This window comes from Neopelma chrysocephalum, unplaced genomic scaffold, assembly GCF_003984885.1.
Source record: "Neopelma chrysocephalum unplaced genomic scaffold, ASM398488v2 Primary Assembly neopelma1_66, whole genome shotgun sequence".
Classification (NCBI taxonomy): Eukaryota; Metazoa; Chordata; class Aves; order Passeriformes; family Pipridae; genus Neopelma; species Neopelma chrysocephalum.
This window is the reverse complement of record NW_020897725.1, coordinates 7,044,262-7,057,456: the sequence shown is the minus strand read 5'-3', so window position 1 is coordinate 7,057,456 and position 13,195 is coordinate 7,044,262.

Here is a 13,195-nt window from a genome sequence, read left to right as displayed (position 1 = left end):
TAGTGTGGGAAAAATGGCTTAGAGGAACAACATTTTTTATTCAAGGCATGTAAAATGTTTATAATTTGCTCTTCAGGTTGATATTCTAAAGGTTGCTTTAAGCCTTTTTTCCTACTGCATGGTAATATACTTCAAAATGCAGGGATTTTTTTAAATGGTGCTGTGTCTGTGACCATATGGTGGTTTCCAACTTTGTTTTACGCTACTGCACCTGAGGGTATCTATGATCAGAACATTCATGTAACATCTACATGTTGTTTATATATTTCAATTTGGAGGTAATGTAGCCAAGGGCTAATTGCACATACATTGGATCTGCCACTAGTGTTTTCCGGTGTCTTATTTTCAGGTCCTCTTGAACCTGACACAATGCTAGGTGGAAAGGAGAGAGAAGGCTAAATAAATAAAGCAATTGTAAGGTTTAAGGAAGAAAAAGGCTCCCAGCCCACTTTGCTGTAGTTTTAATTTGTTTATTTGAAAATCTTAGCTGCCAAAACCTAACCTATACCCGGCATCCAAATTATATCCCTAAAGGTATCCCATGCAGGGCTCTGAAAATCACTTCTCCTCTCTGCCTACTCTTTTTTTTTTTCCATGTTGCTTTAGCTCTGTGGATTAGGCAACAATCCCAAAAAGGTTATTTGCTCCAGAAAATCTGCAGAGTTAAGTAGCCATCCAGGATCTCCAGGGTATACAAAGGCTGTGGTGCTGTCAGAGGTCTGGTTTGCTGGTAACCCACAGCTCTCTTCTGACCAAGCTGTGGTCCTTGGCCCATTTCCCAGGATATTGGTCCAAATGGCAGCCTGCCTCTCTGTGAGATGCCATCTCCTGAATATATTTGCCCTTGCTCTGAGGAAAAGTATCCATAGCCAACTCATGCTGGTAGGAGTTCAGTCTGGGCTTTAATCCATCCTGACATAATTCTGCTCACATAGACAAGAAGAGGATATATGGGAACTAGATCCCTCTTCAATAACGCTTTCTGGAATCATAAACATTTTCCTCACTATCTCCCAGTGTATCAGAGTGTGTCTTATGTCACACCTTATTATCACGATCATCCTGAAACATTTATATTCTCAAGCTGCTGAAACTCTCCTTATTAGAATCTCACAAATTTCATTTAGTGAAACACTATCCATACTCAGTAAAGCCACCTTACTGGCAGAGCAGTTCTGTAAGCAGGCAAGGTTTAGCACAGGCTTTAAAAGAGATAAATGTGGATAAATTAAAAATTTAAGTAAACCCACTTTAACAACAGACGTAGAACAAATTACACAGCAGTATCTCTGGCTCAGAAGAGTGTCCAGAGCTGTGGGGCTTTCAGGAGGTGTAACTAATACATGACCCTCTTGCTTTTCTATCACTTATGCTTTCCATGAAAAGGGTGTGACATCAACGATTCCACTCGTTGGGTTTTCTTTGTCTCTAGTGGTTATTGACAAACCTGTGTAAATTAAAACAATTCTGAATTTTAATGCAGCTTTATTTACCCATGGTTGGACTATGTCGAGTACAAGTGTGCTGTAGCCTGGGCCCAGGGCCATTGTCTTCAACTTTCCTCAAGGTCCATATGGGACCCTGAAAGTTGGTGTTTTCCAGCTGCTCTGATCACGGAGATGCTTCTGCACTGTGGCTTCTTGGATTTTTAGAGGATTTGGCCCTTGTTATTTTGAATTCCAAGACAGAAACCTTCTGAAATGAAATTGTCATAAGTGAGATTTATCAGCACTTGAGCAAAAGAGCTTCTGCTTAGTACTTTAAACAGTAATTTGAAAGTTAAAACGCCTCTTAACCTATGAGTCAAGTTCAGGTACAGACCAGTCTTCAACACACCCTCTAGTGGCTCTGCCCATCATTTCAAGTTATGGGTCTAGCTTTCACAACAACTTATGAGATATCTCCATGTAAGTGAATTAATTTACTGTATTTTGCAACTGAATATCTTCCTAGGAAGAAAATTATATTTTTAAAATTTATTTATCTAGTCCCACTGAGAAGAATAATCTGTGTCAGCAAAAACAGACACTTTGTATGCAAAAAAAATTATAACTGCCGCCCATTTTTATTCTCTTCACAGAGGAAGAGAGGAATTTGTACCTTTGTAATGTCACAGACTGCTTTTTGGTTCAAGCTGTAATTTATGTTTCAGAGTTGGGGCAGAGAAAACTGCAAAATTTTATCACAAAATATAACCTAAGAATCTCAAAGCAAGCTCAATTGCTTTGATCACCATTAATTAACTAAACATCACAGACGGTTTTACAGACTTAACCTCATGGGAATCCAAGGAGTTCGGACAGAATGAAAACTAGCTATCCCTCATCTACAGGGGCATGGTATTCATCAGGTGTAGGTGAGATTTTCTCCATCCACGGGATATTAGCAATGTCATTCACTGTGGGATTTCCAGTGATAAACAGTATATGCAAAACAAAGGATAAAGTATGTCAGTAACCAGTGGAACAATACTTTAAAGAAGATAGAATTTGATTCTGGGAGGTCTTTTTACAGGACCAAAATGAACTTGGTTTCACACCTACCTCCCTTCTTACAAAGAAAAGCAGACTTTGTCTGCTGACTTTCTGGTAGCATCCATGTTGCCACATAAACTGTTTGAACCAGAGTCATATACTGAGAAGATGAGAACTTCAGCCCAAATGCATGGACTTCCTCACTGCATCAGACTCCAAAGGCACTGAATACGGACTCAGAGCACTGGGGAGGCAGGGGAATCTTCCAAATAAGGTGTAAGGTGATAGATAAGGCCACATAGAAGTAGAAAAAGGCTCCTGATGGTTTCCTGGAAAAACCCCCACACCTCGGGAGACATTCCCAGAAACTGGTAAAAGGATTAAATAAAGAAAGGAGTGATATGGAGATCACACTGCCTTTTCTCACAACCATCATGCCGGGATCTTTGGGCCTCTGTCAACTATCACCCCAAAATTAATTTGTTGACTATAGCCACTCAAACTGCCTAAAGAAAAATAAAATAAAAAAAGGGATTGGACCCAAGCAAAAATTGGGGAGAAGTTCCTTCAACACTGTGGAGGTAACCAAAGGGCTATTTTTTCTCCCTCCACTCTCTCAGGATGCCTTGGGGTGAGCGATCATTTTATACATATATATATATATATATTCATTTTCCTTTTGCTTCATAATACTTTAAAGCTTTTACCTATTTGTAGGTTGCTTTTGCTTTAGGGTACTTAAGTTTTTGATTTAAGTTTGTAAGTTGTTTTAAGTTGCTTTAGAGTGTGTGCTTTGTGACTTTGCTTTAGAGTTTTTGCTTAGGTTGAGAGGTATTAGTATTCTTTGTAAGTGACTTTGCTTTAGAGTTTTTTGCGTAGGTTTTGTGGTATTAGTATTCTTTGTAAGTTGCTTTGCCTTAGAGCGTGTGCTTATGCCTGGTCTTGTTGTTGCTACATGGTTTCAGTCTAATTTTTGCAGTTAAATGTTATCACCGACGATACAAACCCCATAAATTGTCATAAATTTGTATGAATAAACGTGTTTTTTCGTGAACTGTTGGAGTGACTCCATTTTTAGGTGCTGACAGTTTTGTCGACAACGAAATAACTCATAGGAGAAACTGATTGAGGGGTTTCCCTATTGCTGTTTTGTCCCTGTACAAATGGTATCAAACGTCCTGTCCATTTCAGTGGATCTGTTAAGCAAAGAGTCTCATCTAAGGAGACACTAACACACTGTTTTGGACGTCAAAAGGCTTTGATCTGCTGGGGGGGACACTGATAGTAAAAAAAAAAACAAACAAAAAAAACCCAAGTTGGGCAGAAAGTTCTTCTTTTCTGTTTCTTTTAACGTGACAACCATGTCGGGACTTTGAAGGAAAATACCAGAGTTGCAAAGATGATGAATGTCCTCCTCTAAAACAGCATCATATGGACCCAAAGTTTCACTAAAAGTCATTGTTACATTCACTCTACCATGCCAAAGCCAGCTTTTGAAAATGATATGTAAGTTCTTAAATCACATACACAATTCCAATTATTTTATTTACAATGGAATAAAAATGAACAAAAAAGAACTATCACATTGCAGACAAGAAAAATAGGGTCTTTTAAAAACTTATTCCACTAAAGTCTCATTTCTACTCTGACTAGGATCAGGAAGATTGATGTTTTGTGTCCTTTCCAAAACACTGAAACACTCCATGAGACATTCTTCGATTCATTTATGTACTGATTTTTAGAATGACAGTAAGAAGCTCTCTTAGCTTCTCTGACATCTGATAGGGTAATTGAAATTAATATAAGCATAATTAAAATAACTAATTGGTCTACCACCTGATCTTTAAAGGCATGGCACAGTGGGCAGCCAGCCAGAGCAACACAGTCAGCATTCCAACAGTGTCAACCTCAATCAGCATCCCAGCAGCTCACATCTCTAGAGGGTTTACTAGACATGTAGACACTCATTACCCCTTTCCTAAGGAAAATACCTCATTCTTGGATCAATAAGAATATTTGATTGAACTATAAATACGCCAAATGGAAAAATCAGCTTCAAAGAGGGGTGTCTCCACATCAGTAATATCTCTCCAGAAAGTCATCTTCGTTTAAGCCAGATTTCTCAGTGTGGTTCAAAATGTCACATTTTCTTCCTAGTCTTATGTTTCCTGTCCATCAGATTGATGTGGTATTAATTGCAATGGTTTCTGTCACATTCTCTGCCCCTAGTTTGTCTAGGACTCAGTTTCTTTTGTTTAAATGGCTGCAGGACATAAATGGCACGCTGTCCCTCCATACTGTTACTCTTTCAGTAATTCATCCATTATTTACTGTCTTCATTTTTAAAACATGTTTTTTTTTGACAGACCTGTTTTAAATCACCAATATAGAAAAAATTTGCCACACAATTAAGAGGAAGGCCCCGAGATAAAAGATCTGCAGTCTTATTGCATACTTTTTCTCTTCCTTTTCTTTACAGCTTTAACCACCAGTGAGAGCTTCCAACATGGTGGAGTGAGGATCTAGACCTGGCCTTGCCCCATATTGTTATGCCTCACATGTTCAGTAGTAATGATCATCATAGGAGTGGACCCTGCCTTAACATATGTTATTTCATCATGATAACACCATGAATTTACTTGAAGACAAAAAGAATTTTTAAAAAACCTAAAACAATACATAATGCATTCAAAAGAATATGTTTCCCTACTTAATCCATGTGCTGGGAATAAAACCCAGCCAGTATTAAGTGCCACCCCAGTAAATCAGAAATCATAGCTTAGTTTTTGGAGATGTACAATTAAATGTGATTCCATTTTCATCATTAGCTCTCCTCACTGCTTTGCCTTCTTCCAGGAATGTCACAAGGAACACTGATCTGACCATCTTTTCCTTCACCCTCAGCATTCCTGTGCAAACCTTACATCAGAAAGGAGGAATCAGTAATAGGCATTTGTCAGTGATGGCTTTGAGCACCTCGTCTGCCATGGAGTGATCAGGATCTGAGATACTTGAGGTGAGATACAGCTGAAATTAGGACATCTATAGTGACACTCAATTCAGCTGGTCAGGCAAAGAGGTATAAAGCTATAGTATACACTTAGGCTGCCTGAAGTACCTGCATGGGGATGGTAGATGTGGTATGAGACATATGGGAGACGTCCTCTTTGAGAGCCTTAGATGGAGACAAGACAGATCAAGACAGCATATCTCAAATAGTAAGAAATATGTACTGATGGAGAGTAAAATTCAAGTTCTCTTCACAATACAGCATGCAGCAGTTCAGATGAGGCCCAGCTCAGTTGCCTAACAGAGGTGTCCAGTGCTCTTTGACATGTTTTTTATTATTTCAGGAAGCCCTAAGGGGCTAACAAATGTCGCTTAAGTTGGCACTTGGACACCTATGTCTATCTAGTGAGCTGGATTGAGCTCCCGCTGCCTCCTGAAGGGTGTGCTGAATGCTCCATTAACTATATTGATTAGATCATCATGATTTTTTCCTCTTTATCACTTGTTTTTCAAGTCCTTTCTACCTACCCAGTAACATTCACATTCAAGTTGACCTTTTGATCCTCCTTACATTGTTAGAGGAGGTTCATAATTAGAAAAACTAAAAATCTCTGCTTTGCTTTGCCCCACTCAGTCTATCTATTATGCAGTGGGAATAAAACCCAACCAGTATTGTTTAAGTGACACTGGTGTAAATCAAATAGTGTAATTTTCTTTTTAGAGAACAACTGTACAATTAAATAACAGGCATGTGATTACTTAAAAGTGATATCTTTGTAAAAAGAAGTGACTTAAGCTTTATTGCAAATCCATTGTGCTCATTGCCAAATAGTTCAGACATTCCACAAAAGCTTGAAATATGGAAAAGTGTTACCTGTAGGAACCATTCTTTTAAAACATCCCCACAAGCTCCCAACCCTCCTTTATCAAAAGCTGTCAACTGAGCAATTGTGGTAGTGCTCATTGCAGTAAATTACCAGCACACATACACACAAGAAGCTTCTGGGCAGTATCAAGAGAAAGAACAGTCTCTCCTCCAGGTCGCTTTGGCACTTTTTCTTAAGAGTTAAATATTGTTATCACTTTGACCAAAGAAGTCAGTAAGTAAATAGGAACTTGTGGGAATATTTCTTTTTAAACTGAAGTCTAGTATGAAACAGGTAACTAAAGTCTAGTATGACACATTTATAGCTTTTGATGTAACCTTATTTCTTTGCAAAAGATCAACCAAGCTCTGCCTTCTGAATAGACAGAAACAAGTGACAGCACACAACTGTCTCACTCAGAATTTCCAAACCTACTTTTCCAGTGTGTTATATTCTATAAAATCTCTACCTGTTGATTTTCCTCAGGGATACACTCACATCTGTTGCTCTCGTTTTATGATGTTTTTCTCCTGTCTTCCTCCCACACATTCAATTTGTCAAACAATTCATACCCACTGTCAGGAATCCCTCTCCCATTCTCACTATTGCTTTCATATCACTGGGTGCCACCATTCTTGGAGTGGGGATTTTTCTTGCCTTTTCTTACTATTGCAGTACGTGACCATCATGTGGTTCCCTTCAGTCACCTCCAATGAAGGCTGAAAAAGCCTTGACAGCTTTAAATATGTCTATACTGGTCTTGTGAGCCAGGAGCCACCTGATGCACTCCTCTCAATCCAGCACAGTTCGGGAGTTGTATCACTAGGATCAGTGTTGGTTATACCAATCTTCCCACTCGAGCCACAACATTAACATTCAGTGTCGTATTAATTATAATCATGCAAGCAGTCACAGAAACATGCACATACAAATGATCAAACACAGTAGGATCAAAAATCAGGCATAGTCACAAAAGTATTTTTCACTGATGCATATCCAAGAAACTAATGCTATTTTTTCAAGGCAGGAGGAAAGGTGATGATCCATAGACCAAACCCTGGGGTTTTTACTCTATTTTGACTCAATAGTGCTCTACACTTAAGGAGTCAGTAATTTTCAGTAGGATTTGTGAATTACTTTGCACACTTTTGGAATAAATCAGATTTACAGTAGTGTTGAAAACATTCATAATTTGAAAAAGTAGGAATAGGAGTTTGAAAAAATGAGCTTTTTTTTAGCCTTGACAGAGTTTTAGACCTATCCCAGGATTTTGCCATCTAATAGTGTCCAAAACTGGATAAGGAATAGCCATTAGACAGCAGACCAGGCTGAAGCTAGAGCAGACTCATGGAGTTTAGGCAAATGTAGGATTCTTTTGTCAGGTTTTCAATTTACACCTAAAAACTTGCTTATTTCAGCAACAAACCACTCCATAACACCCTTTCCCAGCCTAGCAGCATGGAGATAAGGAAGGCATCTCTAGTTCTTGCATCTGTTTCACACACCTTCTTATCAGGCAGTGTGCTCTGTTACTGCCTTGGATTATTTCTCTCAGGCAGTAAAAGCCTTCTGCAAGTAATAGAGCTTAGATCTAATTTTTCATGAAGCTAAAGTGAACAGATTCCACTGGAGCTTTGCGGCCTTAATGGTATTCTAGTAACAAATAGTTTAGATACCATAGCCATAATAAATGGTGGCTTTGTAGCAAACAAGAAGATAGCTATAGTTTAACTTCCAGTGACTGGAGTGCACATTTGTAATTAGAAAGATGGGGAACTCCACAACCTCCAATTGAAATATGTGATCTTACGGTACAAGTGGTCATTCAAGAAAGCTTAGAAGTGCATGAGTATGAAAATATCAATCATAGATCCCATTTTATGGATAAAGGTAAGCCGGAGGTCCCCAGGGTATCACTAAGTTACCTTCAGGGAAAGGAAACACCCCATGTACATAATACTTGACACACCAGTTCTTGAAGACAAAAAGGACACCTGCAGCTATGGTACAGCAGTGGCCACCTATTCTGGTGCTGTAATAATCTTACCTCATTGAACACTTTGGGAGATAAAACCATGGAAAGGTCCTATAAAAGGATCCAAAAGGGAATCACAGAAAATTCCCCACAGATCTATTGCAGCCATCAGGAGAAGTGATTTTCAGCTCCATACATTAGAAAGAGTGTTTATAACACTCTCTTCTCTTCAGAGAGCTGAATAATAATTCAGAACTCAGCTATGTGGAAAAAATAATTATTGAGAAAGTGGTGAAAGGCTTTTATGAAGCTAATGAATTAGATCAAATTGGAAGAGAAGGTCAGTAGATTCAAGGCTTTCTGAAAGCTCTCTTATCTTCCTCTGTTAAAATAGTAGAGACCATCTAATACACTTTGGGCTGTCCATTTCCTGCAAGCTTCTGAACTGCTGGAGCTGGCAAGAAGAAAGTGGCATTTTTTTATAATGCTTGGGACTTGTACAAGGAAATTTTCACACTTGACATTTTTCCCAAGACCATTCATTTTCTGAGATCCCCTACAGTGTACAAAAGGGCTGGCATCTCTTTTTTTAGACTTAGTTAGGCACAACTGGTGATAAAAGGAGAGTTAGTCTTGATTTACATCACAGCTAAGAAAATAAAATTCTTTGCCAGAATACCTTTGCAAGAAACCAATAAAAATTCCACACTACTTCTTTATTTACAAAGGAAGATTCAGTGTGCTCTTGCTTTCTGGTGATTTGAACAGATCCTGCTATTTTCCTGCATTTCTCATTTTGTAATACTAATAACAAGAATTTTAAGCATATTTTGGGATATTTTGCACTAGGGAGTGTGACTTTGAAAAAAAGATGGTATGACAGAGTTCTGTGTTTTCTGTTTCTCAGTGTTTTCCAGATCAAACACGTTGACTTTATAAATATTGTACAACTCTCCATGCAAACTCTACTTGGAATCTGAGAGCTCACACTAAGATCTCCCTTTCTTGTGTATCTTTGCCAGTGGTAATGGTTCAAGAGAACACACTGCATTCTCAACAGGCAGTCTTACCTGAAAAAGGCAAAATGGAAAAGAAATTCTTGAGCAAGTGGATTCCTAAGGGGTAAGTCATTCCACATGGTTCTACAAAACAGCCTGGGTGTGGAAATGCCTTATGGCACTAACAGAGTGTTAGGCAGGCATAGCACCATGCCAGCATAGTTAAGCTGAATCCAGATTCAAGCTGACAAAGCCTTTTTTGTCCTATGTCATGCAAAGGTGTCCACAAAATCAAGCCTGTCCTACACCTGAATTACTATGTTGCTTCTTCCAAGGTTCCCTCTGCTTTAGAGAGGGAGATAAAATAAAAGCCTAGAAAACATAGGTAATTCTGGAGAAAAGCCAAATAGTGTGTGGGGAAAGAAAATCTAGCACCAGTGAAAAGAGAAGAAAGAACTAACACCTTAAAAGCTTCCCTTTACAGTGGGGTTTGTCTTTAGACAAAGCTTGAGAATGTTTTAGCAGGCATTTGTCATTGTTTTTGAACACTGAAATGAACAAATCCCACTCAAAAATAATTGTATTTTAAAATCACAGAGGCATCATAAGGGGTGTAGAAGAGATCCAGGGGCAAGTACTGTGTAGGGTGAATGCAGCCAGCCTGCTCCTAAAGGAGCTCACAGCAAGGCAGCCAGAAACAGCTCACACCACCTGCCTTGGAAACCAGGATTTACTCCCATGACGATATGCACTTAGCAGTGTAGATGTAATCTTCAGCTTACATGGTTTTCAGTCAAGTCAAGCAGATGTCAGAGAGGGACTAGGCAATTTAAAGGCAGTTGTCTGATCCTGAGCATTACATGCTTTTAAGGAGATAGTCCACTATCTGAGAGAAAACTTCAGTTTGGAAGAAAGATTCATCATCATACAAGTCTTCGCTGCTTTTGCTCATTGTGCTCTGTATGACATACCTTTTGACAAACACAGAATGCTTTGCTTCCAAAAGATTGTTCCTGTGACACGTTATTTCCTGCTCTCAGAGGGAGAGGGCTTTTGAATGCTGGTAAACTGAGCTGCAATTTTAGTGTGGAAGTGTCATGTGATGTCATCCAGTTTTGGTTTAACAAGTGAAATCTGTCCCTGGTAGGTTAAACTGAAGAGACACCAAAACGAGTCTAAAGCAGAGCTTCTCTTTAGCATCCATCTTCAGTCTACATGTACTAGATGAGCAGTTTAGAGAGGTCATTTGCTTTATCTGGCTTGTCTTAATGCACAGCTCAGACCATATATTTTTACACAGAGTTCCAGAAAGCAGAGATAAATGGGAGAAATTCTTTACAGACATGAAAATTGAGCTGAAAGTTTGAGCATGGAAGAGAATAAAGAACATGAAGAACACATATAATTTTTTTCATCGCTGGCATAGTACTAGAGCAATAAAGGAGTAAAGCAGTCAGAAGCCCACAGACCGTGTCTCTTCACTGCAGCTGGTAGAAAGGAAGAGCATAACCTTGATCAATATTAAGGTAGAGCAAGATCTTTTCCTAACCCACCAGCAACCTTTTAATTTGACTCTATACATTCAAAGGTCATCAATTGGAACAAAATAACACTGCTAGTGGTGAGAAATACAAGCTCAGTGAGCTGCAGGTAGATCTCTGGGCACTGGGAGCCCAAGGCAAGAGGACATGAACTGCTGACAGGCAGCAGCTCAAGCTGATTCTGTGTTACTGCACTGTGAATAAACTGCTTTCTGGAACAAGACGTGAGATTATGCTGTGGGAAACCCAGGGTCGAACCAGCAAGGAAACCTAGTCTGACTGTTTGGGTGGCTGTGTAGGGAGTCAAGCAAGGACCCGTCGGGTCACTGGAGCTGCCACTGTGAAGGGGTTTCAATCCCATCAGTGAAAGGCTCCAGTGGTGGGAGTGTGCCAGAGGGCTTCCTGAATGGTCAGACAGGGAGGCTTCCTTAACACTAGGGGTTTGGGTGTTTTTTTTGCATTTAGGGGAAACGCATCAAATGCATAGAAGGAGGAACCAATTACTGTGGGATGAGCTCAAGAGGAATTTGGGGGATACTATCTGGAGAAGCCAACAGTTAACCTCGCTAACCTTTGACAGTCCTAGAGCTAATGACATTACCGAGTCTACTTCATCTTTTTGTATTGATACATTTGTATTTCATAAGAGAATTCATACCAACACTGGCAAAATTCAGCATTAAGAACAAACAACCTAAGAATTCTTTCTCACAGTTTCTTCCTTTCCCAGGGAATTGCAGATAGCTGCTGACGCAAATATTGCATCAGCACATACCGAAGTCTGAGAAACAGAAAATATTCTCCTTTAACATGCAAGGGATGTGATCAGTACAATAAAGAACACAGTCTTTTTCACACTTTTCATGTTCCCAGGATGTTATCACAACTTACTGAAACTCCCAGAAAAGTAAAATAAAACCTGAGGTTCCTTAATCTTTGAGGGGCATTGAAATTCAAGAGGAATAATAAATACAGAAGAGCTGTTCCTAGAGAAGCCTAGGGATTTATCTACACAACTTCCATTAATATATATTTGATGGAAGTTGAGCAAGTAAATCCCTGTGCACTATGGTGAACATTTACAACAGGGTGCTGAAACAAATATTTATGTTCGAATAAGTTCTTCCTCCTCCAGATGCTAAATACTATGTGTACTTTCCCATGCCTTTCCAAGGCCAGTAGTGTCCCCTTTGTTTTCATCTCAAAGGGTCCCAATAAAACTAAGAGAGGCACTTCACTGATGCAATACTGCCCACTCTGAAGTGGTGAGCAACAATTTCTTCCTGCGGCTGACAGAGAAATTTTAATCAGGATGAGTAGGGCAATTCAGACTTTTAATAGTCATCATGCTGTGATCTTTGTGGAATTAATAGATAACTAAATTAGACAGATATGAAACCTCAAACAAATGAAAACTGCTCAGCTTAGTTTTTCAAGGAATTGCCTTGAATTCTACCTTAGCATGTTCAGGCAGTATGAACTTCTGTGACTATTGAAGTTGAGGTAATTATGCTGTATTAGTTTCAACAGAGCAGGAAGAAGGTGTTAGATGACACTGCTGCACTTAAACCTCAGGTACCAGTGTATAAAGTGGGAAAGAATCAAAAGCCACAATCAGATACCCACACAGACCTCCCCAAAGTTTCAGAGCACTCTCACACAACATCATCCATCTCAGATATTACACACAGAACATAAAGTTTGTCTAGTCAGAATGACAGTCTCTATGACTTCAAGAAAATAAGCTTTTGAATTATCTGGGAAAGCCTCTGTACGGTGGCATTAAACCTAAATTTATGAATATGCCACTTAAAATCTGAATGTAGCAAGCTCATTTTTAAAAACAGTGAAGTGGAGAAGATAATTTCGTTGCATAATTAAACAGCCAGCAGTGTCATTAAGTGAACTTACTTCCTTTGCTACTTTGTGATAAGTTGTCCATCTTCCCTCCACTTTAGTGCTTGGGCTCCGAAGACAGGCTTCTAAGGTTCATAAATAAACGAATAAAGTAAATTTTCCAGGACCATATGTATGCATTTTTTCAAACATACAAATGTCTGCGGTTATTTTCTTCATATCAGAATGGGAAAAAGAAATCCATGTGCTGCAGTCTATCAATTCAGCTTCTGTTAGGAGACAGTATCCCATGTTTCAGAAGGCAAAAGGCATCCCAGACTTGGCAGATGGTTTTTAATATACCTCCAACCTCTGGTGTCCCCTAATCTCAAATAGTGTTTGATTGGCTCAAATGCAGGAGGGAAAAACAAAGCTAAATATGTTCCAAAATGTTAGCTTTTACAATTTTATATCACTATATTTTATTATCTCTATA